Genomic DNA, 27,942 nt, shown 5'->3' on the forward strand with positions numbered 1-27,942 from the left:
ATAAGAATTAGATGGAAAAAGTACTCTCAAAGAAGATAAGGTGGTAGGGCCATTAAGAGAAAGAAAACAAAGCAAAGGAATACTTTTATGAAGGAAAGGAGAGTGATATGGATTCAGGGAGGGAGAGAGTGAAACCTCATTGATCATTTTTCTGGAGGGCTTCTCAGCCTTTCCATTTGTTGATAGTACTGTGCTATCACATTTGGGAATCAGCTCAAAACAAACAAACAAAAAACAAAAGACCTGTGTGGAGAGCCAGTAAGTCCATAGCAAAGCTCTAGAAGGTAAGCGAGGGACCTTTGAAGAGAAATTGATGGATGGTGCTGCTGTCCTTGCATGACAACACTTCGGTTTTGGACAGTAAAACATTAGAACCCCAAGCCCTTGGATGGAAATAAAGCTCAGGAGCTGAATTAGTTCAAACAGGCTCCTGGCAACAGCTAGGCTCTGTCTCAATCAGGAAACTTTCTTTCACTTGGGCAAAAACTAATCTATCACCCAATAGCTGTGGCCAGTGTCTGAACGTCTACACACTCATAGACTATGCAAATGTATAAAAAAGTGTGTGCTGGATACTTATTATTTATTTAAATTATATTTTTTTCTGCCCGACATTTATTTCTCCTTTTATCAAATTTCCCCAGTATATTAGGGGATATATATATATATATATATACACACACACACACACACACACACACACATATATATATACACACACACATAATTATATACACACACACATAATTATACACACACACACACACACACACACACACAAATATATATATATACACATAATTTAATTTTATTTCTCTTAATGGCCCTACCACCTAATCTTCCTTGAGAGTACTTTTTCCACCTAAATCTTATTTAGGGAAACTCACTTTGAGCCATCACCGAGTCCACTAGGTTCTGTGTTAGTTGGAGTGAAATTTGAGGCACCTGCCTGCTGTAAAGAAACTGAAGCTCTCCTTGCCACAGAGGTGCTCAGTGGGTATCTCTCTTCCAGGACTTGAATCCTGCAGGCCAGCCCTGGGACTCCCTCAGGATTGATCCTTCAGCCTCTCATAGGATGTAAGCTCCCAAACTTTTCCAACAAATTCTCTTTTGCCTAAGTGATACAGAATCTATTCCTGTTGCTTGCAATCAAGAACTCTGATATGGGATAAGAGAGTCCAAGTCAAGAGTGGTGGTGGGCAGGGAAGAATGAAGAGATTGGAGATGTGACCCAAACCTTTGTCTTCCTGCTTCCCTGGAATGTGGAAGAATGCTGTGGGGGACTAGCTCCTCACTTCCCCATCTACACACTCACACAGAAGGCCTGGGGCTCATTTGCCAGAAAAACTCCTAATTCTATCCAAAATGCTATCCATATAGAAAAGAAGTGGTAGGTGTAGCAAGAGTAATTGACCAGGGACCCCAGCTGCTGCACTCTGAAATCTAGTGTTTGCTCTGTGAGTTCTTTGGAGGTATTGCAGCAAGAGACATTCACTGGGGTGCAGTTTCTATAAAAAATCCCCCAAAGAAGTAGCAGTATCATTGGGAAAAAAAGGGGATAGATGGTTATATTTTTAAAAAATATTTTTTAATTGATTTCAGAGAGGAAGGGAGAGGGACAGAGGGATAGAAACCTCAATGATGAGAGAGAATCATTGATTGGCTGCCTCCTGCACACCCCACACTAGGGATGGAGCCTGCAACCCAGACATGTGCCCAGACTGGGAATCAAACCATGACTTCCTGGTTCATAGGTCAACGCTTAACGACTGAGCCATGCTGGCGGGGCTAGATGGATATTTTTATAATGACAAAATTTGGACACAACTAGTGCCCATCAGATGATTCAAATTTAATTACATATGCACATACAGGGTGTCCCAAAAATGTATACACACTTTAACAGCTGATAACTCAATTTTGAAAATGAAATGTATTTTAATAAACAATGCCTTTATAATTATTCAAAATGTATGTATACATTTTTTGGGACACCCTAAATATGTTTATATGAAGCAGATGCCAAGATAAGATTAAACATGCAAGAAGTTTATTAGGAGAGAAAATGCAAGAAACTGTGCTGCAAGTCTGGCCCCATAAAGAGGAGAGTGTACAAGGTTGGGCAAAAGAGTCCTTGACTGCCCCATAGTCTAAAGAAGGTTTGGCAAAGCTGTTGGGGATCCAAAGTCGGCTGTCAGAGGGTCCCTGTGTCTCCCAGGGGTAGGCCTGCTTCAGCACTCCTGCCGAGCTCAGTCACTGGTTGGAGCAGCCCCAGCCAGCGTGGCCTGTTGCCAACACGATAATAGATTTCAGAGTGCAGCTGCTGGGGTCCCTGGTCAATTACTCTCTCTGTCGTCAGGGGCCTGTCAGCATATTCTCACAGCTGCCACAGAATATATCCATACGTTTATATATGTGTCTCTGTGCTTGTGTGTAAGCATTAATGTAGAACATTTAAAATGTCCAAGTCAATGTAGTTTTCAACCTGGAAAGAACCAGACACACCCCTCATAAAACCTTTTTAATACTGTGAAAGCAAATACAATAGTTCCCCTTTATCCACGTTCCAAGATCCCCAGTGGATGACTGAAACTGCGGATAGTTCTGTTTTTTTCCTACACACACACACACACACGCACACACACACACCTTTTTACTTAAAAGAAGCACTTTAGGGCATATCTGAATTGCCAGCATCATTTGTGCTTTGGGGCCATTATTAAGTAAAATAGGGGTTATTTGAACACAAGCACTTCGATACCTCCATAGTCGATCTGATAATCAAGAAGGCTAGTAAGTGACTGAGGGGGTGAGGGAGAGCATACATAGTGTGGACACGCTGGACAAAGGGATGATTCACATCCTGGGCTGGTTGAAGCAGGACAGCGTGAGAATTCAATATACTCACAAAGGCAAACAGTTTAAATAGAACTTTTTTTTCTGGAATTTTCCATTTAATATTTTCTGACCAAGGTTGACCACCAGTAACTTAAACCACAGAAAGCAAAAACCAAGGATAAGGGCAAAACCTATATTCAAATTAGAGTGTCACATTAACTTGGGAAGGAAGGAGCCTGGATTCGGCCATCTCATCTTCCCCTTTTGGTCCCACAACCTGGCCTTTATCTGCTCTCCTCACTAATGGAAGCAGTTACTGGCCTGCCCCGAGGGAGTCTGGTTACATTGGATTCATCGTCAGGAATGACTTCATTGAGCAGTTTCCCTTTGTAGGGATCTTTGTTGAGCAAGACCACCTACCATATGGATGTTTGAACACTCTCATCTGCAAGTTGTTTCCCAGCAGCATAAACACAGGAGGACACATCAGATTTCATCTTTTTAAATATGTAATAGCAGCGAAAGCTGTTACAATGTCAATCCCAAATCAATTAGACCAAATATATGCTAATGATAAGACTGTTTAAACCCATTTCCATAAGATTAATTTTCAATTTCATAAATTAGGTTTTAATGGAGACCAGTGATGCTTTGGAATGTGACCCTCTGGATACTACCCTCCTTGCAACTCAGGAGCACCAAAGCAGGACTCCGTTGTCTGAAATTATGCATCTCGTGCTACTAAAAATTAGGCCTCAGAAGACTGCAGAGGACTTTATCTTCATGTCTTCAATGAAAACCACAGCTACAATTTCAAGAGAGATGAACACTTTTAAGACATATTTTTACTTATTGCACTTAAATAACTGGAAAACAATTCTTTTCCCCCTGCCACAACAATACCATGTAATACCATCAATTGCTTTTGTTTTTCTATGTTTTCTTTTCCAATCTGAATTTGCATTCAAATATAATTTTTACATAACAGTAATCACATTAAAGATAAAATTGTGCATCTTCTTCACTAAGTATCTAACCATAGGAATTTTAATATGCTGCTATATAGCTCTCATATTTTAATTTTAATGGCTATCTAAATATTCCACAGAGTAAAGTATCATAATTTACCCAACATTTTCCCTCCTATTGGTCATTTGGATTTTTTTTATTATCATAAGTAAAATTGCCAGAAGCAGAAAGATGAGGTTATAAACTACTTTTAAAGACCTCTGGGGAAGACTTCTGTGTTATAATTCTATTTGTGAGAAAGCCCTAAATGTCAGAGAAGTATTTCCTAGTGTTTACGTTCCTTCCTCACATTATAACTAAAAGGCTGGTTTTATTCTCTCTTCCTCCTCCTCTTAATTATAACCTTTCACACAGGATACCTTTCATTACCACTTAGATATGGTCCCAATGACATGCATGTGACTTAATTATAGCTTCTTACCTTCTCAAAAAATAATGTTCAGCTAGCATTGGTATTTCATTTTAGAATACTTCCCTAAGTTGGTCCATAGACCTAAATATTTACACAAATAAAAAATATAAGAAAGCAAGCGTGTTTTGTTACTGGGTATTATTTTATTAAAAATGAACAGATGGATATTTTAAACCTGAATTTGACACATGTGCACAGCACAAATTTTACCTGAGCAACTCCCCTATGCCCTCTCCCTCTATCCCTCTCCTCAATTAAAAATTCTTCAGTCGTGCCCTAGCCGGCTTGGCTCAGTGGATAGAGTGTCAGCCTGTGGACTGAAGGGTCCCAGGTTTGATTCTGGCCAAGGGCACATGCCTGGGTTGCGGGCTCCATCCCCAGTAGGGGTGTACAGGAGACAGCCGATCAATGATTCTCTCTCCTCGTTGATGTTTCTCTCTCTCTCTCCCTCTCCCTTCTTCTCTGAAATCAATAAAGAAATATATTTAAAAAATTAAAAAAAATTCTTCAGTTGTCCGAAAAATGTTTCTGTGCATCTACAAGCAGGTTCGATCTCTGGGCATTAGCATACTATTTTAAAAGTTACATTAACATTTAATCTTGTCAACAGAACTGTGGTGTTGAGCAAACAGAGGTTCTGAGGCCATTGTCCAACAGTTGCAAGCATGGCGGAGTCATCCAGGTTGATCACTTCTAAATGCTATGAACTCTTCACTAAGCCACATTGCCTCTCCCTAAGGCACGGGACACAGTCACCCTTCCAGTATCCGGAGGGCTGAATGGTGGATGTAACTCTCTAAAGAGCAGGTCTTAGATTGCTTTCTTCCTGGGCTGATGATTAAAAAGCTGCTAATTAGCATTAACTGTGCTGAGCAGGGGAGGGGTGAGAAAGGGGAACAATAGGAAAACCTGTCTCAGAGGGTGTGGGGAACTTGGCTTGAAGTGAGCACAAGAAAAGGAACATAAAACACAAAACTACATGTTGCTGAAAATACTGAAGTTTATGAATCCCCAATGTAATTGATTGTCACACTATTATTTTCTAGTAGAGGCTCGGGGCACGAATTCGTGCACCAGTGGGGTTCCACGGCCTGGCCTGCGGGATCAGGCTGAAACCAGCTCTCAGATATCCCCTGAGGGATTCCAGATTGCGAGAGGGTGTAGGCCAGGCTGAACGACCCTACTAGTGCACAATCAGGGCCGGGGAGGGACATGGGAGGTTGGCCAGCCTGGGAGGGACCGTGGGAGGGCTCCAGGGCATGTCTGGCCTGTCTTGCTCAGTCCTGATCAGCTGGACGCTAGCAGCAAGCTAACCTACTGGTTGGAGCATCTGCCCCCTGGTGGTCAGTGCACGTCATAGCGAGTGGTTAAGAGGCCTTAGCATATCATTAGCATATTATGCTTTGACTAGAGGCCTGGTGCACGAAATTCGTGCACCAGGGGGGTGGGGTGTCCCTCAGCCCAGCCTGCACCCTCTCCAATCTTCTCCAATCTGGGACCCCTCAAGGGATGTCTGACTGCCCGTTTAGGCCCGATCCCAGTAGGATTGGGCCTAAACGGGCAGTCAGACATCTCTCTCACAATCCAGGACTGCTGGCTCCCAACTGCTCACCTGCCTGCCTTCCTGATTGCCCCTAACCGCTTCTGCCTGCCAGCCTGACCACCCCCTAACCACTCCCCTGCCAGCCTGATTGATGCCTAACTGCTCCCCTGCCAGCCTGGTCACCCCTAACTGCCCTCCCCTGCAGGCTGGATTGCCCCCAACTGCCCTCCCTTGCAGGACTGGTCCCTCCCAACTGCCCTCCTCTGCTGGCCATCTTGTGGTGGCCATCTTGTGTCCACATGGGGGCAGCCATCTTTTACCACATGGGGGCAGCCATCTTGTGTGTTGGAGTGATGGTCAATTTGCATATTACTCTTTTATTAGATAGGATTGGTTGAACGGGCTACCAGATGACCGGACACTTAGCGTATTAGGCTTTCATTATATAGGATACTAAGAATTATTTTATTTACCAGTGTTATAAGTTGACTTGTATCCCCCTAAAAGTCCTAAGCTGCTCACCTGTAAGGTGGGGATGAGACATAATAATGGCTAACATATATTGAGGGCTGACTGAACCAACCCCATCTATACTTTGATCTTGGTCTTCCAGACTCCAGAACTGTGAGACATATATTTCTGTTGTTTAAGCCACCGACCTGTGGTACTTGGTTATGGCAGTCCCAGCAAACTCATACAACACTCCAGTAATCTGGTTGCACATCTGCATACTTCACTATTGTTCCATGTTGCTTCTCTGCTTCTACTTCATATGAGGGTTTTGGTGAGCATCAAACAAGATAATGCATATAATGCCTAACACCTGGCTCATAGTACATACCCAATATATGCCTACAATTGCTGCTATAATCGTTGCCAATGTTACAATTTTTGAAGCCGGTGGAAAGGCTATGGGGTGATGCTTTCCCTTGTTCCACCCCACCTCAAGCCAGGCATGTCTTATTCCAAAGCAGGCCAGGGTGCCCTTGCTCTCTTCTTCTTGCTCTTAGATAGCTTCAGACAAATCAAAGTAAACATGTAAAGAGAAACCAGCTGGAGTCATTCCCATGTGTGTCCTGAAGGCAGAACACCCACCTCTTTTTGCCTTTGCCTTTCCAAGGCAGTGTGTTATACCAGTGTTTGAACTGATGAGCTGAACACAGCTTACTAAACAAGGAACCTAGAAAAAGCCATTGCTGCTGGTGGTGTGAAAGATGATGGAGGAAGGAGACCACACCTAAGCTCAGATGTTCTATCTAGTTCATCTGCTTTGCTACCAACTGATGGCCTTGGTTATCAAGATGCAAACAGGGACCTAGAAAGGAGAGAGGTATGGGGGGACATGACCCAGGGAGGTCAATTGCTGGGAGGAAGAGTGAAGGGAGGGAACAGGCAGCAACCAGTCAGTGAGTCTGGCTACTTAATTTCCCCCTTGAGCAGGCAGGGTGACTTTTTTGGAAAGCCCAATTATAGGCAAATCACAGGGCTTAACTTTTCAAAGAACAGGTAGTTAAGCCACACTCATGGCTGAATGCACCGTATTGATTGCCCTCATTTAGAGAGGTTTGCCCATCTTGCAAGAATGAAGACGATCAATTGAGGAGAGAGGATATGGCTGCGTGCCTCTGGCCACAGTTCCAGTCACTGCATCTCAGTGACAAGATATTAACAAATTGCTATCTATCAACTAAAGCTCTGTATACATGATATATCGAGATAAGTCAATGCAATTAGGGAGGGATTGAAAGATGTTTTTAGTGGAGTGGAGCACAGAGGCAACTGATCGGAGCGCCTTTAGCAGGTCCAATCCCAGCTCCCAGGTTTGCTGGCACATGTGCATCTTATTTGGGGGTGCACTTCAGCATGATTTCAATCTTGCTCTTATTTCTGGGATGGTGGGGAATGTCATGAGTTGGATTTAGGGGATTATATTAAGGAAAAGGATAATAAAAGATGGTAGGTGCTATGCCAGATGTGGAGGCAGGAATAGCTAGACTGGGGTATGCTTGAGAGGACAATTTTCCAGAGATGCCAGGTACCCCTGAATGCTGTCTTGGCCAAAATGACATGATCCTCTCAATGAGGTTCTCCTGAGAGGTGAGTGTGGAAAAGAAGCAAAGCAAGGCTAAGCCACCTTGGTATATTCATATATTACTAGCTATACCCAAAGAGAGCCTGCCTGGGCCACGTGCATGGCTCTGTTTTCCATCGCAGGTGGGCAGAAGGACCTCAGTCTAACACAGAAGGTTCCTGAGTGGACAGATGGGAGGAGGAGCAGAAAGATGAGGGGGAAAAGGGGAGCAGTGAGGCAAAGGCACTGCCTCTATCCACTTTAGCTGTGGCCCCTCCACAGTGCTCCTCCTTCCTGGGAAGGCACTCAGGAGTGGGAGGAAAAGAGAAGCCGGCAGGGCCCATAGAGAAGGTGCTCTTGATGCTCAGCTGGGAGTGAATAGCTCTAGCTCAGCGCAGGAACACAGCTTCCCAGACCTTTGTCCCCTACAAAGCCTCCACCGTGACGCTGGTGCGTGGTCCTGTTCTGCTAGTGAACTAGAAGGAAGATGCTGGGTGGGGATGTCTCTAGGACACCTGGTCTGAATTCTTTGCTGGAGGGAGGGCTTACTAATGTGTGTCTTGAAGGAACAGGTGAATCTGACTAAATTTGCAGTGCAAGTCTCATTAATTATTCTGTCTATGGCTGGTAAGCCTCTTTAGGGAGAGCTAATAGCATCAAGATTGCTTGGTTGGTCCTATGAGTCAGTTACCTTCACTCTGTTTCCATGATTGCAGGGTATGATGGGAGTCCAGTCCCAGCTTCTGCTGCTCAAGTGTGTGTGGGGAAAAGAGGGGATGGGTGGAAAGTGTGGGTGATTTAATCCAAAGTCATGACTCGACCAAGTGCCAAAGACCATACCTCAAACACAGTGCAGTGTGTGAACAAGCACTAGGTTTGGAATCAGAAAGAATGGGATCAGGTCCTGGATCGGTTTACATGTTATTTGTGTGTGTTCTGGGGTAGGTTCCTCAAGTTCTCTGAATTATGTTGTTTTTGTTTTTTTTCATCTAGAGCAGGGATTGGCAAATCGAGCCTACTGCCTGTTTTTTACAAATGAAGTTTGTTGAACACAGCCGTACCTGTTTGTTTGCATCCTGCCTCTGGCTGCTTTCATGCTACAGTGGCAGAATTGAGTAGCTGTAACAGAGATCATATGGCTCACAAAGCCTAAAGTATTTGCACTCTGGCCCTTCACAGAAAAATTTTGTCTACACCTTGATGTATAGCATGGAGATAGATGGTGGGATTCTCGACCATAGAGGCCTAATGGTGAGGATCATGTGAAATAATCTTTTCTTCTTGAGAACTATGAGACACACTATAGATGTTACTGTCTAAAATTATGATGTATAATATGTCTCTGGAATCCATTTCATCTATGAGGGTGGAAGCAGGGGCAGGATTTTGATTAGTGGTGCAAATGATTTGATTTGAGGGGCACAAAGAAAGCTGTCAGTGACCCAAACCACCTCCCCACCGGGTACATGCACACTGACTGAATTCCAGCCATGAAGAGTTAAGTTTTCATGGTAAGCCTTCATTATCTAAGTTGATTATGTCTCTATTTAAAAAGATTAGGAAAACAAGTCCTCTGGGAAAGGCAACACATGCAGGTGTTATCACTTCCCAATCTACATGCGTGGACTCATTAATTAGATTGCTCTTCTCATTGATGCTGGTTGAGATCGGTGCAAGGAAGGAATGAACATTTATGGAAAAGGTAATTTGGAGACTCTTGGGCAGTGTCTTGCAAGCCCGGGAGAAGAGCTACTGAAAGCAACAACAAAGGATGCAAGGCTTAGAGTCGGGTGCCACTAGAAGAGGAGGATTGAGAGCCAGGGGGTGAGAGGGCACGCTGAAAAACCTCCCAAAGGTGTTTGCTTCTAAACACATTCTTTATGCACAGCATGTCCACAGTGTGAAGGATACACGCACCATTTATTGCTATGACAAAGGTTGCTGTATTGTTTCTTTATACGTTTTCTGTGGGGGAGCATACCAAAAAGCTGCCTGCTAGAGAGCACAAATGGATTCTTGAAAATCCACAACCTCCTTTTCTTAAACTCACATCTGAAGAAGTTTTAATTTTTGGACTCAGACAATAGAGTTAAAGAAGAGAGAAGACTCAATTCCCCAGTTCTTTCTTTCCAAAGGGCATCTATTTTTAATCTTCCACAAAGGTTCACCCCTTTGTCAACAGCAATGCCTTGGCAATTCTTTCCTACTATTGGTATTTCATTAGTCGCCAATGGAACAATTCCAGGTTGACAGGGTGGAAAAGAGAAAGTGTGTTGACATTGCAATTGGCATATGCCAAAAATATTTGGGGGCTGGTAACTGTGCATCCCCCTCACCAAGCAGCTGGAGAGTAATTCATATGTCAAGCTAAGCAGCCCACGGATGACAAAACATAAGCAAGGAATAAAGGTCAGAGTGATTGATTCCTAACATACATCTACTTATGCATGGGACACCCAGCGATGGGGCATTAATTAGCCCAGCAGGGTGATGCAGAACAAATGAAGAAAGTAAAGGATTGACTTTGCAGCAGTGCTCCTGGAAGGTCTAGAGCCAGCCACGTGCTCAGATTTGCCCCCTGAGAAATGCCAGGAGAAAATAGCTTTCATTCTGAAGTGTCTTAGTTTTCTGTGGCTACTATAACAAATTTCCAAGACTTCGTGGCTTCAAACACATCACCATTTTTGGTGTCTCCCTTGTAAATGGGTTGTTTAAACCAGACAGTCAGGATTTGACTCGTCAGCCATTCAGCACCAGACCATCCGACATTTCCTGAGATTTGGTTTTGTGTGTGCCATTAAGCTGCAGTTTCCTTGGGGAAAACAAAACCAAGTGTAAAACTATTTTATCCTGCTTTCAGAGAAAAAAGAACTTCTGGCATTTCCATATTCCAGTTTTGCATTTGTGGAACAGTGGGCATATGAAGGTACTGTCACCACCTCCACCACCACCTCTTATACATGGGACAGCCTACTATCATTCCCTGACAGGGCCTGATTTCCATTCACTCCACGCCCCCCCCCCCCCCCCCCCCGCCCCTCCGGGCCACTTCTAGACATGAATTGGATCATCCTATAGTTAGAAAACAAAGGGAAGTCACCAGGTTGCCCAGGCAGGCTTCGTCAGCATTTTTTTTTTTCCAATTAAATTTTATTGGGGTGACATTAGTCAACATGAACATATAGGTTTCCTGTATGGATTACTACATTACAAAATCTGTATATAGGACCATGTACCCACCACCCAAAGTCAAACCTTCTCCTGTCACTTCAAATTAGGACCCCTTTCTCCCCCCACCCCACCCCCCTGGCAACCACCACACTGCTGTTTGTATTCATAAATTTCAGTTTTATATTCCACATATGAGTGAAATCATATAGTTCTTAGCTTTTTCTGTCTGACTTATTTCACTTCGCATAATGTTCTTAAGGTTCATCCATTTTGTAAATGATGCTATTTCATCCTTTCTTATGTCCGTGCAGTACTCCATTGTGTATATGTACCACATATTCTTTATCCAGTCCTCTATCATAGGACACTTTGGCTGTTTCCAAGTCTTGGCCACCAGTGAATAATGCTGCAATGAACGTAGGGGTACATATATCTTTGCGTATAAATTATTTCGAGTTTTTCAGGTATATACCCAGGAGTGGGGTTGTTGGGTCATACAGTAGCTCTATTTTTAAATTTTTGAGGAATCGCCAGACTGCTTTCCATAGTGGTTGTACCAGACTACATTCCCATGCTTTGTTTTGTCCTGTGAAATTTGATCACTTTTATGCTTCCAGTTTATGAAATCTGAAAAGTTATGTGTAGCCCCAAGAAGCCATCCAGAGTAGGGTCTTGTTATTTTAGTTGTTGGATAGATATTCCTAAAAATGTGTGGCATTCCTGATGAAATATACATGGCATGTCTTGAAGCATCCAGTGAAATCACTTCAAAAGCAAGATGCTATGGGAACATTCTTATAGCCCTTCTGGGACTGCTGTCTTGACTCTGAAGGAGGGGCAATTTGCTCAAAGTTGCCAGTTTGGCCTCACCTACACTCACCAGAGGAATGAGACTGTTTTCTCTTAGAATTGCAACACCATGTCTTCATTGTTCTATAAAAGACGAGCATCCGTCTTGAGCTCCCATCGGCAATCAAAGCTCCTTGAAGGTACAGCCCTGTCCTTCATTTCTCAGTTTCCCCCAGTGCCAGGTGCATAGCAGGAGCTCAATAAATATTTGTTAGATTTCTAAAAAAGAAAATATGTATTGACAAAAATGGAATCCTCTTCAGGGTTACTATTTTAAAACAAAAACAGCAGCAAAATCAACAAAAATCAAGTTTCTCTCAGAAGAAAGAGCTTGAGTGCAGAGATACCTCAGGTGTGGAAGTGCCTGAGTTCGGGGACAGGTAATATGACTGTCTAGAGCTGCACTGCCTGTCTGACCTGCAGCTTCCTCTCTCTAAACTCAGGTCATCCTATGCAAAACTGAGATGTTTAGACATTTTCTTCCTCATTCGTCTGTCTCAGCACTTTGAAAAACTTTACTATTCTTTTGAGAACAAAGGAATTTCAATTTTGTAAAGTAAGAGGAGATGGCTTTCTCTTTTTGTTCCTTCTAGGAATTAAATAGAAAAGCGAACATTGTTTTCTGGTTTGAAATGAAATTGCTGCATCCCATTCTCATCTGCAGTAGAGGGTAAAATGGATGTTCTTCAAACTAAGTGTTGAGAATGTGCTCCAAACACAGAGCTTGGCAAGCCTGCTCTATTATAGTCTTTTTCTTAAAAAACTTGCAAAAACCTAAAATCAAGCCCAAGAATACCCCATTATGGTTTTCACCTTATTCTGTTGAAAGCAACAATCCACTTAACTTCAGAATACCTGGTAAAATCATTAAAAATATCACTCTTTGGAGATTGTCTTTTTGGTCCTTGAGGCAAGTTTTCTGGGGATGCATATTGGAGACAGGGCCAACCAAAATCCCTAGTCCTACTCACTGGGTTCCTTCTGGTCATGTGAGTTGCAGGTGATTTCTAATCTGCCTCCCTTTGACAGCGTGAAGTAACCCCTGCCTCTTTTTTTTTTCTTCTTGTCTTTTTTGAGCATAGATAAGCACATTTCAATTTCCCTGAGTGTCAATCTATATATATAAAAGCCTAAGCGACCATTAGGACCGGTTGACTGAACAAGTGGTCTCTATGACATGCACTGACCACCAGGGGGCAGATGCTCAATGCAGGAGCTGCCCCCTGGTGGTCAGTGTGCTCCCACAGCCAACCTCCTGTGGCCAGCCAACCTCCTGTGGTCCCTCCCCCCTGCTGGCTGGCCCCCGATCGGCCCTGATCGCCAGCCAGGCCGAGGGACCCACCTGTGCACAAATTCGTGCTCCGGGCCTCTAGTAATAATATAATGTTGATTGGTGTTTTCTTAAATGTCCCCCATATTAAAGAAATCCTGTGTTTGTCTGTCACCACTGAGACAGAGTAAGATGGGCCTTCCTTATCATTTCTAAGGGTAGAATCAATTCTGTACTTGAAATCCTAGGATGCATACTGTATCCTCTGAAATGCACAGCACTACTTACTCTCAACACTCTATTCACTGCAGCCTTCAGTCAGCTCTCTCCAGACTGGGCGAGAACTTAACTTCCATGTATTGGTTGAACATATTTTCCACGATGCTACTTAGTACCATCTGGGTTAGGTGCATTATCAATTGGCAAATAATAAGGGATGAACAATGCTGTGTGCTTTGCAATCTCAAAGCAGAGTGTGTGTGGAGGGGGCACCTGAAGCTTAACCAGCTGCATGTTCAGAAAGCCATAACTGCCTTTGTTGCTCCTCACTTGATATATTTCTACAGGGTCTGCCATTTGCCTGATGTTTGCTCAGCACCTGGTAAGCAAAGAGCTTTCAAAAAAGGTAGAAAAGAAAATCAATATCTCTGCCCATTTAGACAGACTCTCGCCATTCAGTGTTAGTCACACAGTGCTGGGGAGGAAAGCAAATCAATGCATCTTAGGGACCTGGAGAAGGCCTTCAATCAATTAATCTAAGCAGTCGATGGCATTCACCTGGTTGCTAGCCTGGATTCAAGTGACTCCATTTTTATAAAAGTGTGGCTTGAAGTAATGACACTATCTACCTGTGTTCTTCTTATAACATGCATGTCTTCAGCTGATGACAAGCAGCACCTTATTATCTATAATAATAAAAGTGTAACATGCTAATTAGACCGAAGTCCTTCTGGATGAAGCTGGGGCTGCGAGGGAAGCCCGGGTCCTGGGTGCCAGAGGGAAGCCGGTGCTGGCAGCCGGGGGAAGGAAGGCCTACTCTTGCACAAATTTGTGCATCAGGCCTCTAGTCCTGTTATAAGTCAATAATTATAAAAATCTCAAAAATAACACTACATGCAAGAGACTTCACAAGTATTATGTGTCTAGTCCTTTCAGCAGACTTCTAACACAGTATTATTGTGACAGCTTTAAAACCTGTCTATAAGTTCTCAGATGGTCCTCCCAGTAAGAGCTGGGTCCTCTGTCTCTGCCCCTGCTCCAAGTGGGAGTGTGACAGTTTCAACCACGTAGAGCTTGGTGGAAGTGATGCCATCTGACTTCCAATACCAGGTCAGAAAAGGCTATCTATTTGTTTTGATTTAGCGAGGCCAGTCACCACAACTAACTTGAAGCCACGATGCTGGAGAGGCCATGCAATGTCAATGTCCTTGGCTAGACTCCCAGTGGGTAGCTGTGTGAGTGGCCCATGTGACTGCAACCATGTGAGACACCACATGGTTCCAAGTGGGAACTGCTGAGCTCTCCCTGAATTCTTTCTCTCTCTTTTTTAAAATTGATTTCAGAGAGAAAGGGAGATGGAGAGTTAGAAATATCAATGATGAGAGAGAATCTTTGATTGGCTGCTTCCCCATACCCCCCATTGGGGATCGAGCCTGCAATCCGGGCATGTGCCCTGACCAGGAATCGAACCATGACCTCTTGGTTCATAGGTCAATGCTCAACCACTGCACCACACCGGCTGGGCCTTCTGGAACTCTTGACCCACACGTTATGGAGCAAGTGCAATTCTTGTTTGTTTTTTTTTTGTTTTTTTTTTTTTACATTTCAAGGTGTGGGGATAATTTGTTACAGAACAATGTTCACCACAGCAATTATCCACCATTTTACGAGTGAAAATTTGAACTTCACAAAGCTTGAGTAACTTGCCCAAAGTCACACCATTTTAAAGTTGCTGGTTTTATACCAGATTTGTCCCAGTCTGAAACCAAGGTCCTGGACTCTATATCACAATGCTTTTCTAATTAGCCTGTTAATGGCAGGGGAAATCCAACATGACTGAGGATGTGAGAATAAAAGTGAAATATTGCTATTTTATATGCTTCCTTGATGATCCACTTGGTGGCACAGATCTCCATGCCAGGCTCACAGGTGTGTGAATGAAAAAGTGCTGATCACACAGCTCTAGGGCCTCTTGACCTTTCTCAGGGCAGAACCCGTGGGTGCTCTTCTGCCAGGGCTCTCCACCCTTCACTGGCACCTTCCTATTGGCCCTCACCAGCTCCATCTTTATCATGAGCTTCTCTGCCAAAAGTCAGCCATCCCCTCTCTTGGAGCAAAGAACCAAAATTATTGACCACCATGGCCCCAGACACAGCCCCCTGGTAGTCATCTCATTTCATCCTTGTCACCACACTGGGAGGGAAATTCAGCTAACTGCATCTGGAAGCAGAAATCAGGGCTTACAGAAGTTAAGTGACTTCCCCAAGTTAATTTGTGATTGTAAACCCACAGTTTCCTGGTTCTCTTACTGTGCTCTTTCCAATTGTCCTCAAAATACCAAACATTTAAAAAATGAATTCTAATTCAGTGCTTCTAGGATAGCTGGTGCTTTCTCATTCTGATGACTCTGGTGAGGAATATGATTCCCACTTCAGGAGGTATCTGATACCCGAACAAAGTTGTTTCCCACCCAAAAACCTTCTCTGGAAAACCAGAGTGCCCATATCACACTCTCCCAAACCCCTAACTTTGAGAGTGTGCTGGCAGAAATGACTTCAGGCACAAATGACTTGCATTGGTTAGTAGTACTGACAAGCTGTACTACCTGGGGCAAGTTATCTGACCTCGCCATTTCATCAGATGTAAAGTGAGAGACTGAACCAGATGAACTTGAACAAGCTGTGAACTTACTATGGATCTGGAAGTCAAGCCATAAATATATGATGTGACTTTAACAAAGACATGCATTGCAATAATAAAATTAGTAAACACTGAATAACTTATTGTGCACTCAGCACAGCACTTAGCACTTCACACTTACTTAATCCCTGTTATTGTTGCAATCCCCATTTGCAGATGAGGACACAGGGGTTGCCTGACTGTGATTACAGTGGATGAGGCAGGATTTGAACCCTGGCTCTTGGGCCCCAGAAGCTGTGCTCTTACACCACTTTTAAATATTGCTGAATAAGCATGAAGACAATAAATGTCATAGGAAATCGGAGAGGAGAAGAACCTTTCTGCTGTGATGATCATCATACTCCTGTTTTCCCCACCCCTAGTACACCACAGCAGAGGCACTCTGTGTCTGACATCCTGGAGGGCTGAAAATGATGCTCCAAAACACCCTAGACTGTGAAACAGGAGATTCTGTGACATGAATGGCATACACTTGCAGCATAAGTCGTGATGGTTCTATTTGCTTTTCTTTTTTAAGCTTTTTATTTTGAAATAATACAAAAAGATTAGTAAAACTAGTGTACACCACATTTTCCTAGACTGGCTTTATCATTCTCTCCCTCCACCCTACAATTTTTTTCTAAACTATCTGACAGGAAGTTGCCAATAGTATGGACCCTTAAGTTTAAATATGTCAGTGCGTATTCCCTAAAAACAATCACATTCTATTACATAACCATATTTCAATTGTGAAAATCAGGAAATTAACATTGACAAAATGCTATGATCTAATCAGCAGACTCCATTCAATTAATGTCCCATTAATGTTCTTTATGGCAAGAAAAATGATCCAGGATCCAATCTAGGATGATTTATATACTTTTCAAAAGGGAAAATATTGCAAACTTTCCATTCCTAGAGAAATCAAAGCAAAGATAATACAAGGTGGGTTCCTCTTGGAAGACAGTGGCTAAGAGGACTATAAGTGAACACAACTATTGTACATATCTCTATATATAAAAGGCTAATATGCAGTGTCCCCGCAGAAGTTTGAACAGGAGACTGGGAGTTCTATTGTTTGCTGACCACCAGGTGGTGGCGTGGAATGAAGGAAGGCCCTGATTAGCCCTGATAACCGGCCAGACCTAGGGAGCCTACCTGTGCACGGATTTTGTGCACTGGGCTCTAGTAGTAAAATAAAGGAAGTAGTAAAATAAAATACACAGAAGTAACTGACTGTAGCTTTCACATTCACAGAACCAAGAATGTGAAAGTTACAGTAGACTATCATTAACCTTTTAGCAGGTCAGCAACACTGAGTGCTGGACACAGCTGTGTTTCTTTGTGTTCTCAGAATCCCTTAAAGCAGTGGTTCTTAAATTTAGAAGCAGTGCCAGAAACTTCTGATAAGCTAGTTAAAACAAAAATTTTGGGGTTCCACTTCCAGAGTATCTGATTCTGTAGATCTGAGGGTGGTGGTGCTGAAAGTTTGTATTTCTATTAAGTTCCCAAGTAATGATGGTGTTGCAGTCCAGGGGACCACCATTTGAGAACCATTGCTCTATAGGAATCCATGTCAGATGGTTCCCCTCCCCAGGAATTTTATACGATAGCTTCATCAGTGGCCTCTTACTTATCAAATCCAACACGCTATTCTCAATTCCATTTGACCCTGTGATAGGGGTGAATATAGAGGGATTTCTCTGCTTGTTGGAGGCCTCCTGTTTCTACGAAGATACTGGAATGACTCCAATTCCCATCAGGAAAATACTGAGAAAGTACTATTTATGTGGGAAGTCCATTGAGTGTGAAATTTTCAAGCAAGATATTATTTCTGTTAATCAGAAACACACACACACACACACACACATACACACAAACACCAACACACACACACACACACACACACACACGATGTAGGTTGGTTTCTGTAAATTCCCTGAAATGATGATAGAGATGGCTATGACCTGAAAAGGTTAAGCAAATTTTGATATTGAGATAGTCTGCAAAAAAAATTTTTTTCTATGCCATATGAATTCAAGTGTTAAGGCAGGGGACCATGTCCCAGACAGAACTGAGTCTTTTTCATCTTTTAATCTCTACATCTCAACTCCAGTACTTTAGAACTGACTTTGGGCAAGTTTCTTAACCACTCTATACCTGTTTCCTCATCCATAAAATATGAATAATAAAATTCATTTAGGATAGATTAAATTATTGTTCAGCAAATCATCATTCTCTCTCCCTCAACCTCCATGGGTGCTCCCCACCCATTGATTTTGGGCTTGGTCATGTGACTTGCTTTGGCCAATAGAATATGGGTTTACATGTGGGGGCTATGTGCCTAGATCATAAGGGCATCATGTAAGTTTCATTTGTTACATAGAAGTAGCTAACCTCACTACCTCACATTACGTTTGTGAAGATTAAATAAGTTAACAAATGGAAAGTTTTCAGAATAGTGCTTAGCACATAATAAATGCTCTGTGGATGTGAGCTATAATTTTTATTATACCCGGTACTTAGACCTTTGGGAAGTTTTTGATAATAGAAGATAATAAACCCTTCCCTGACATCTAGTATCCAAGGTCTTTCTTATATATCCTAGAATCCAAGACCTGGGTTCTAGTTCACATATTTGATCTTGACCCAATCACTTTATTTCTCTGAATCTCAGTGACCATTTATCCAATAGATTTGAACACTTCTGCCAACCTCATAGGTTGTTCTCCTTTTCTTTTTTCAAACCACATCACATGAGGTACTTTGAGATTTTTACCCTCTTTTCAAGAACAAAAGGCATCCTGAGTAGACAGATCATTCAGTGCCCCAGGATCTGGTAGATATCAGGCAAAGTCTGCACACCCAAGGGTTTTCATTAATACCCCTGCTTATGCTGGGAAGGGACTGAATCTTATATTGAGTTTCAAACTGGTCACAAGATTTAATTTGAGATTATTAAATTTTATGTTCAGTTTCACAAGCTATTCTTTACTGGTCAGGCAGGTCTCCTCTGAGAATGGAAGAAACAGTGAGTCTGTCAACAGAAGACCAGGATTTAAGAGATGGCTCATTGCTCAGCCTCTTTTTGGCTGTGACCTGGGCAAGTCATTAAGCTTTGGGGTAAAAGGAAGGTGATTCTCATAAAATAAATATAAACTATACAGGGTTATTTAAGAATCCAATAGTGGGGTGAAACATTCTTTAATACATTTTTGGAGGAAGTGTAAATTGGCACAGTCCATGAAGTGTGTGTTGGAAGAATTCATTTGACTCTAAAGTGGGTGTGCTGTTTGAGTCAGGAACTCCCCTTCTAGATCTATATGTGATCTTTGGATCCTTACCTATTATCCATTCTCCATTTCCTCCTTCTCACTATAGAGACTAAAATAGCCAGATGCCAGTTTACCCAGCTTTCCTGTGGCTTGGGAAGGACATCTAAGCTGTTCTGGCCAAAAAGCTATAAAGGGGGCACCTGGGAAAGGTTTTTCCTCTGCACGAATAAAGGAAGGGCACTTTCTCACTTTCCAGCCATCCTTCTGCTTGTTGATTTGGAGGTTGGTGCAAAAAGATGCACGCTGTGGATCTGAAGAACCACCTTGTCAGCACAGGGGCAGGGGGAGAATTAGAGCCTGGATTATTAACTGCTGGTCTAGCCTTGGAACTGTCAGTCTTGGAAATCCAGGTTTTCTCTTACATGGGCTAATTATGGCCTTTATTATTTAAGCCTTTATTAGTTCTGTTACTGGCCGCAAAAGAACTCTTAACTGATATACCATACTATGGTCTCTCTCTCTCTTTCTCTCTCTCTCTTACACACACACACACACACACACACACACACACACACACACACACTATAACTGATTGTATATAGAAAGGCATGTTTAAAGTTGCATTGTTAAATAGGTAGCCACTGTCCATGTGGCTATTAAACCCTTGAAACAGTCAATCTGAATTGAGAGATGCTGTAAGTATAAAATACCTACTCAATTTTGAAGAATGTAAAATATCTCACTATAATTTATATTGATTAGATGTTGAAATGATAATATTTGGGATATATTGGTTTACATAAAATAGACTATTATTAAAATTAATTTTACTTTTTATTTAACTTTTTTAAAAATGTGGCTACTTAGTGTCATGTACTAGTTTATGGCTCATGTTATATTCTACTGGACAGTACTTTTCCAGAAGGATAGATTCCAAACTAACGCTAAGAATCACCTCTGGGGTATGGAAGTAAAAGACGAGCTTGATATAGAGAGGGATTTTTTTTCTCTATATAATTTGTGAATTTTCTACAAATAGCATATATTTTTAGATCACTTCTGTGAGTTTTAGGAATGTAGGACAAGATAAAGCATGCAATCATGCCTTGTCAATTATAAAACTATGCACGTGGTAGTTGTAAGGGTACAGTTTTTAAACTTGATAATCATCTGTTTTTGAACATCAGATGCACTTGAATATAGGTATCAGGCATTTTAAATCTCTACAACTTTAAATATCAGACAAAGCATACAGAGAGACGCTCAGGTAATGTTTGTGGCAATGAAAAAGTGTATCTGTTTTTATCAGCAGAACTCCCCTCTATGGAGAATGAGCTTGCTTTTAAATAATTGGGGGCATATTTATGAGATCAACATAAAAAATTTAAAAGGTGACACAAAAAAATGAAGGTGTTTTGGGGTGAGTTCAAATATAACTAGCACTATTTAGGATGATTCTCTTTTCACTGGTAGAACATAGCAACTTGTAAAACATCCCAAACTCATCCTTGCCTTTTTGTTATGCGTTGGGAGGTTTATTTTCCCCCCAAACCTCTGAGTCATTGAATTTCAGATTTAATATTGATTTATTCCTTTTGAGAGTTTGCCAAATACAAAGATAAATTGCTTGGCCTAAGTGATTAAGGGAGAGTAATGGTTTGTTTCTATTCAACACCGTGTTTAGTTCTTTAATTTTATTATTTTTAATTAAAACCCAGCACATGATTCTCAACCTGCTTATGAAGCTGGAACACTAAGTAGCGACCCCGGTTCTGGAGCGTAATTCAGCAGCCTGGCTGTGGGAGGATGGAGAGCCTGCAGGATATCTTAGCTCTGCTGCCTGCTGGGTTCCACAAAGTTATGGTAATTGATGATAAGGGTATTCAGTGGAGTCTTTGAGTGGTATAACTGCATGAATTTCCTCAATTCAGGCAAAAAGTCTAGTGGTTTTGTTTCAGGTTTCATCATTTTATTTATAGCTCAGCCATTGGTTGGCTGTGTGATGTTGGGCAAGTCATTTCCCCCTTTGGACCTCATCTTTCAGGACAGTTACATGGTGTGGATATGGAAGGTTATCTCCAAAATCATCCCAGCTTTGAACTTGCTTCCTCCTTCTCTCCCCTTCTTTGCCCTTCTGCACTACCTTCTTTCTCCACATGTTTAGTGTAATCAGTAAAACATGGATTTTTTGACATTTAAAGCCACAGTTAATTATCTGTATTACAAATGTCCCTTCTACTAAAAATTATATACCAACTTATATCTATAGTTTAATATGTAACATTAAATTATGTAACTATTTAAATTACACATATAGTTATATATTATTATATATAAGGTTTGATTCTATTCAATTATATATTACTAGAGGCTCGGTGCACGAAATTTGTGCATGGGTGTGTGTGTGTGTGTGTGTGTGTGTCCCTCAGCCCAGCCTGCACCCTCTTTAATCTGGGACCCCTCGAGGGATGTCTGACTGCCCGTTTAAGCCCAATCCCCATGGTATCGGGCCTAAACAGGCACTTGGACATCCCTCTCACAATCCAGGACTGCTGGCTCCCAACCACTTGCCTGCCTGCCTGCCTGATTGCCCCTAACTGCCCCCCTCCCTTGCTGGCCTGGTCACCCCTAACTGCCCTCCCTTGCCAGCCTGGACACCCCTAACTGTCCTCCCTGCTGGCCTGATCACCCACAACTGCCCTCCCCTGCTGGCCATCTTGTGGTGGCCATCTTGTGTCCACATGGGGGCATCTATCTTTGACCACATGGGGGCAGCCATATTGTGTGTTGGAGTGATGTCAATTTGAATATTACTCTTTTATTAGATAGGATTTATAATGCATATTATAGATAAATTATATACAATTATATGTTATATTATTTATAATAATAAAAGCATAATATGCAAATCGACTGAATGGCTGAACAACAGAACTACCATCTGGACGACCATGTTATGACATGCACTGGAGCCAGGCCAGCCAAGGCAGGTGCGATGCGATTGGTCAGGGGCCTGCCATCATCCCATGATCGCCCTACAGAGGGAGGCCCAGGCCATGGGCCAACAGAGCGATCAATCCAGGGGCTCTGCGATCACTCCAAAGAGGGAGGCCCAGGCCACTGACTGGAGGGTGATTGATGTGGGAGGGGGGGATCAGTGATTGCCCCAAAGAGGGAGGCCCAGGCCACCCTCTGCAGGGCAATCAATGGGGAGGCTTCATGGAATCAGGGAACCGGGGGTGTGCGGTGGCGGACGCAGGCAGCGCCAGGCCAAGGCGGGTGTGTGCAGGGGGCAGGGCCACGGGGCTGCGAGGCAGCCAGGGCTGCACGGGCCCCAGCAGCAGGGGCTGCAAAGGCCTACCCTTGCACGAATTTCATGCATCGGGCCTCTAGTATAATATATGTAAACATATGCATGTGTATACATATACATATAAATTTAAATATACATATATACATACTAGAGGCCTGGTGCACAAAATTCGTGCACGGGGGCGGGGGGTGTCCCTCAGCCCAGCCTGCACCCTCTCCAATCTGGGACCCCTCGAGGGATGTCTGACTGCCCGTTTAGGCCCGATATTACTGGGCCTAAATGGGCAGTTGAACATTCCTCTCACAATCCTGGACTGCTGGCTCCCAACTGCTCGCCTGACTGCCTTCCTGATTGCCCCTAACCACTTCTGCCTGCCAGACTGATCACCCCCTAACCACTCCCCTGCCAGCCTGATTGATGCCTAACTGCTCCTCTGCCAGCCTGTTTGCCCCTAACTGCCCTCCCCTGCAAGCCTGGTCACCCCCAACTGCTCTCCCCTGCAGGCCTGGTCCCCCCCCAACTGCCCTTCCCTGCAGGCCTGGTCGCCTCCAACTTCTCTCCTCTGCCGGCCTGGTCACCCCTAATTGCCCTACCCTGCTGGCCTGATCACCCCCAACTGCCCTCCCTTGCAGGCCTGGTCCCTCTCAACTGCCCTCCCCAGCTGGCCATCTTGTGGCAGCCATCTTGTGCCCACATGGCAGCAGGATCTTTGACCACATAGGGGCAGCCATCTTGTGTGTTGGAGTGACAGTCAATTTGCATATTACTATTTTATTAGATAGGCTAGAGGCCTGGTGCATGGGTCGGGGCCAGCTGGTTTGCCCTTAACGGTGTCCCGGATCAGGGTGGGGGTTCCCTTGGGGTGTGTGGCAGCCTGGACGAGGGGCCTGTAGTGGTTTACAGGCTGGCCACGCCCCCTGGCAACCCAAGTGGAGGCCCTGGTATCTGGTATTCTTCTATAATTGAAACTTTGTAGTCTGGAGTGGAGGCCTGGGCCCGCCAGGGTGTTCAGAAAGCTTGGCTTCCTCCATTGCTGGGGGCAACCCAAGCCTCCTGCTCTCTCCAGCTCCGTGGCTGCTGCCATTTTTGTTGGGATTTATTTATCTTCTATAATTGAAACTTTGTAGCCTTGAGTGGAGGCCTGGGCCTGCCAGGGTGTGCAGAAAGCTTGGCTTCCTCCATTGCTTGGGAAACCCAAGCCTCCTGCTTGCTCCGTGGCTGCTGCCATCTTGGTTGGGGTTTATTTGCATACTCGCTCCTGATTGGCTGGTGGGCGTTGCTTGTGGGTGTGGTGGAGTGATGGTTAATTTGCATATTACTCTTTTATTAGATAGGATGTGTGTGTATATTTAAATTCACTTACATGGGGAAGAAACTTTATTGTGGAAAACATACACATAAACTCAGACTCACAAAACTTCTCTAGGGAGAAGTCAGAGAAAAGAGCAATGTAATTATATTTCCCAATCTGTAATAAAACCTAAATGAAAAAATGTTTTGTAATTGCTGTTTGCAAATTTAATTTTAGAAAATGGATGGTGAACTTGTTTCCTTTTACCCTCTTTGTTTTTCCATTTTTCTGCCATCTGTAAACGAAAATTCCTTAAAGGATGAAGCAAGAATTCTTTGCTAGCATTCATCTGTTATTGACTAGAACTTCAGTACAATTGCTCTAGGTGTAGAGAGTAAGACACAGGACTCAACAAACATAGCCTGTTAACAAATCTCTTCTCCACATGGGCATTGTGTGCCTGTATAAAAGCATGATTTACTTGGATTTATTGAGGCAGCAGTAAATAAATTTGGAAGTGCTGAATTGTATTAGAAAAACATGACCGAGCAATTAAAGCTTTCTCTCAGTGAAATAAACGGTATGTTTGTTGACAATCTCTTTCTTGTGCATTAATATGGAAAAAGTGATTTACCAAAAGATGGTTATAGAAACCAGCAAATACATTAATTTGTGTCATTATCCCAGCCAATATCAAATTCAGGGAAGCAGAAATGGCACTGGAGGAGGTCAGTGGTAGCAGCTATGCCAGTGAACTGTCTGCAACCTTGGACAGCCAGCTCTGCCTCAGGGAAGGGGTGCAGAACATCAGTCCTATCCCGGATATTTGTTGGGGTGGGGGGACATATGACCTAGAATTTTGTTAAATCTTTGTAGGCTACAGGATGTACTCAAGTTGGTCCCTGCCTTCAAGGGATTTACAGTTAGGCTGAGGCACCCTAAGAAAAGGTATATGGTTGTATGAAAGAGAGCTTCAGGTGTCCAGAGAAAGGGCAATTGATCAAGGCTGTAGCAGTCAAGGAAACTTTCTTGGAAGGAGATGGGATTGAATTTAGATTTTGAAGAATAAATGCAATTGCAATGGCCTACCCTGATCCCATTGTAGGTGTGGGTTTTATTTTTATTTTTGTTAATCCTCACCCAAGGGTACTTTCCCATTGACTTTTGGAGAGAGTGGAAGGGAGCGGGAGAGACACAGAGGGAGAAACATTGATGTGAGAGAGACACATACTTGCCCCAGCCAGGGTGGGGAATTGAGACTGCCACTGAGGTCTGTGCCCTTGACAGAATCCAACTGGGACACTTGTATCCATTGAGCCAAACCGGCTAGGGCATAGCTGTGGGTTTTTAGTTAGCCTGATTACATTGTTACTCATAGAAGTTTGGTGTTGGGTCATCCAGTCTGACTTTCTTACAGATGATGAAACAGAAGTGGGAGAGAATCCAGTAGAGGAACGTGAGCTTAGAAGAACAAGATTGAAGTGGAATGAGGCTGAGAACCCAAAGGGAGGGTTCTTAGGGGCTGGAGCAGGCAGTTCCCCATCCTGGGCTGCTGCAGACAGCTGTCACTTCTGGCTGACAGGTGCCCTCTCCATGTACATGCAACCCCTCTGTGAGTAGATATCTCAGGTAAGTATAATCTCTGGTCTCAGGGTCTCAGAAAAGGGGCTTTTTGCCCCCTAGTTTGCAAATCTGACCTTTGTAAGACAGTAGTAAGCTTAAGGATTTGATGAATATAGACAAGAAATGATTTTTGCTATCATAAACCTTATTTTGTATCTGACTCCATTTTTGTTTAAATAAACATTTAAAATTTATTTTTGTTAGAAGAGCTTTAGATTTCTAGAAAAGTTGAAAGCCCTATATATCCCACATCTAAATGTTAGGACGGTACATTTCTTACAGTTAAACATTATCCTTAACTAAAGCCCATACTTTATTCAGGTTTTCTAGATTTTTACCTAGTGTCCTTTCTCTGTCCCATTATCCCATCTAGGATTCCATAATACATCTTTAAAATCAAGTTTTTCTTATTCTTTTGGCTGGCATAGTTTTCAGACTTTTTTCTTTTGCTTTTGCTACTTCAACAGTTTTCAGGAATACTGCTTCTCAAAGGAATTTAAACATACATGCTGACTGAAGAAGATATGACTGCCATTTGGCCATTTGCTTTTCTAAATGCAACCCATCCTGTATTTGACCTCTAATCTGGGGCAGATTGCACTGTGGCCTGTTTTTCACCCTCCCTGCATCCATACCCTTGCAGTGGCCTCACTGTGGGTGGAGTGTATTTCTCTATGTCTTGACTTTGGGTTTGATCATCTGAGTTGTGCTGGCCACAGCAAGTGGGCTGAAGTGACAGTGGGCCACAAGTGAACCTAGAGCTTAAGAGGATCTCTGTGATTTCACTTGACCTCTGCTTTTATCACTGTCATGCGGAGACTATGCCTGGGCTAGCCCACTGGTGGCAGGAGAAGGATGAGAGTCACATGGAGCAGAGCCACCCTCAGCTGAGCAGGGCTTAGACCAGCTCACCCAGCCACTCCAGCCACTTCACACATGAATGATCAATATTCAGTGATTGTTATTTTTAGCTTCTGAGATTTGGAGAGCTTACTGAGCTCAGTTAAATGATACATGCCCTAAGGTTGAATATACTTAAGACTTTTTAAAAAACTTTAAAAAGTTATTAAAAATTTTTTTTTATTTGGGGAACATATAATCAAAGGGGACCACATGTCTCATTGGGTTATTTTAATGTCTGTTGTGAAGGGTCAGGTTTCTCATTGAAAATCTGAGCGGCCTCATCTCTGAGCCAAAAGGACATTGTCTTTGACTACTAACAAACTGTGTAGTGATTTGGATAAAATCTAAATTGAGCTGCTTAAGAATGTGCTCGCCAGTTCTTTCAATAGCTATTTATTTGGTACCTGGTACATGCTGGGCCTTCTGCTTGGTGCTGAGCATACAGGTATGAACAAAAGTTAACAGAGCCTCAGCTCCCAGGGAGCTGACTTTATTGGAGGGATGTGAGCAGAAGTACAGTTACAGGAGAGATGTGTTTCTTAAAGGAAAGCTATTATACATGCATTTGTGGGGGATCTGACCTGTTTGCGGTCTCAGGAAAAGCTTCCCGGAGGGAGGCTGACCTGAATTCTGAAGCAATGGGGAATTGACTGGGCAGAGGAGGGGAGCATACTGTGCAGAGAGAACAGCACACTCTGCAGCTCTTGAAGATGCATAATGCCTGGAAGCGCTGGACATCAGGGCAAGAAAGGGCATGTGGGGCAGGAAGGGGCTGGCTTCCAACTGCCCAGTATACACACACTGATTACTTTGACTGTCCCCACTTCCCAGTGACAATGCTGAAGAAGGGAAGAGATTCCTCTCCTCACATTTTGGTAACATGTGTTTTCTGTGGAATCTGGCATCCTGGAGAATGATCAGGACCAAGGTGTGAAGGGCTCTACAGGGGTATCCGACACAGGTGGTTCTTAGGGTAGAGACTGACTGCTTACCTCTGAGTCAGCTTGGCTCCTGGCCTTCTAGCTGATTCTGTAGGAGAGGCCCTTTTAATAAATTCCTCTTCTACTTTAGTTACTATTGCTGACACTACTGTGTTGCTAAAGCCAAGAATCCTGACAATATAGGTGAAAGATCATTCCAGATCTTCCAGGTCATATATGAACGTGACCTTTAGCCTAAGAAAACTAGAGGTTCATAGAGATGTTTGAGACAGGAGAGGGTACTGTCAGATTGCAGCCAGTAGTTATGGCCTGGTGTCTCCAATTGAGTTCCTTCTCCAACTCTAAGCGAGTTGTGTACAAATAACAAATTTGGGGGGTGATCCCAGTAAACACAGGTTAGGGAGGAAAGATAATTATAAAGCGTGTTTTATCAAGCCAATTACTACTGTGGGCAACTGGGTATAGTCTTACTGGGTAGCTGTGGGAACAGCAGAGCATATGCCTTAGAGTTATAT

The 27,942-nt window shown here is 43.2% G+C and overlaps 1 protein-coding gene across 2 annotated transcripts in view; it reads right to left on the reverse strand.

Moving 5' to 3' along the window:
• Positions 1-27,942, reverse strand: part of PCSK2 (proprotein convertase subtilisin/kexin type 2) — a gene marked incomplete at both ends in the record, with an annotated part of 269,142 nt that overhangs the window by 122,742 nt on the left and 118,458 nt on the right. The window lies entirely within an intron of this gene.

The sequence above is a fragment of the Cnephaeus nilssonii genome (assembly GCF_951640355.1).
Source record: "Cnephaeus nilssonii genome assembly, chromosome: 11".
NCBI classification, from domain to species: domain Eukaryota; kingdom Metazoa; phylum Chordata; class Mammalia; order Chiroptera; family Vespertilionidae; genus Cnephaeus; species Cnephaeus nilssonii.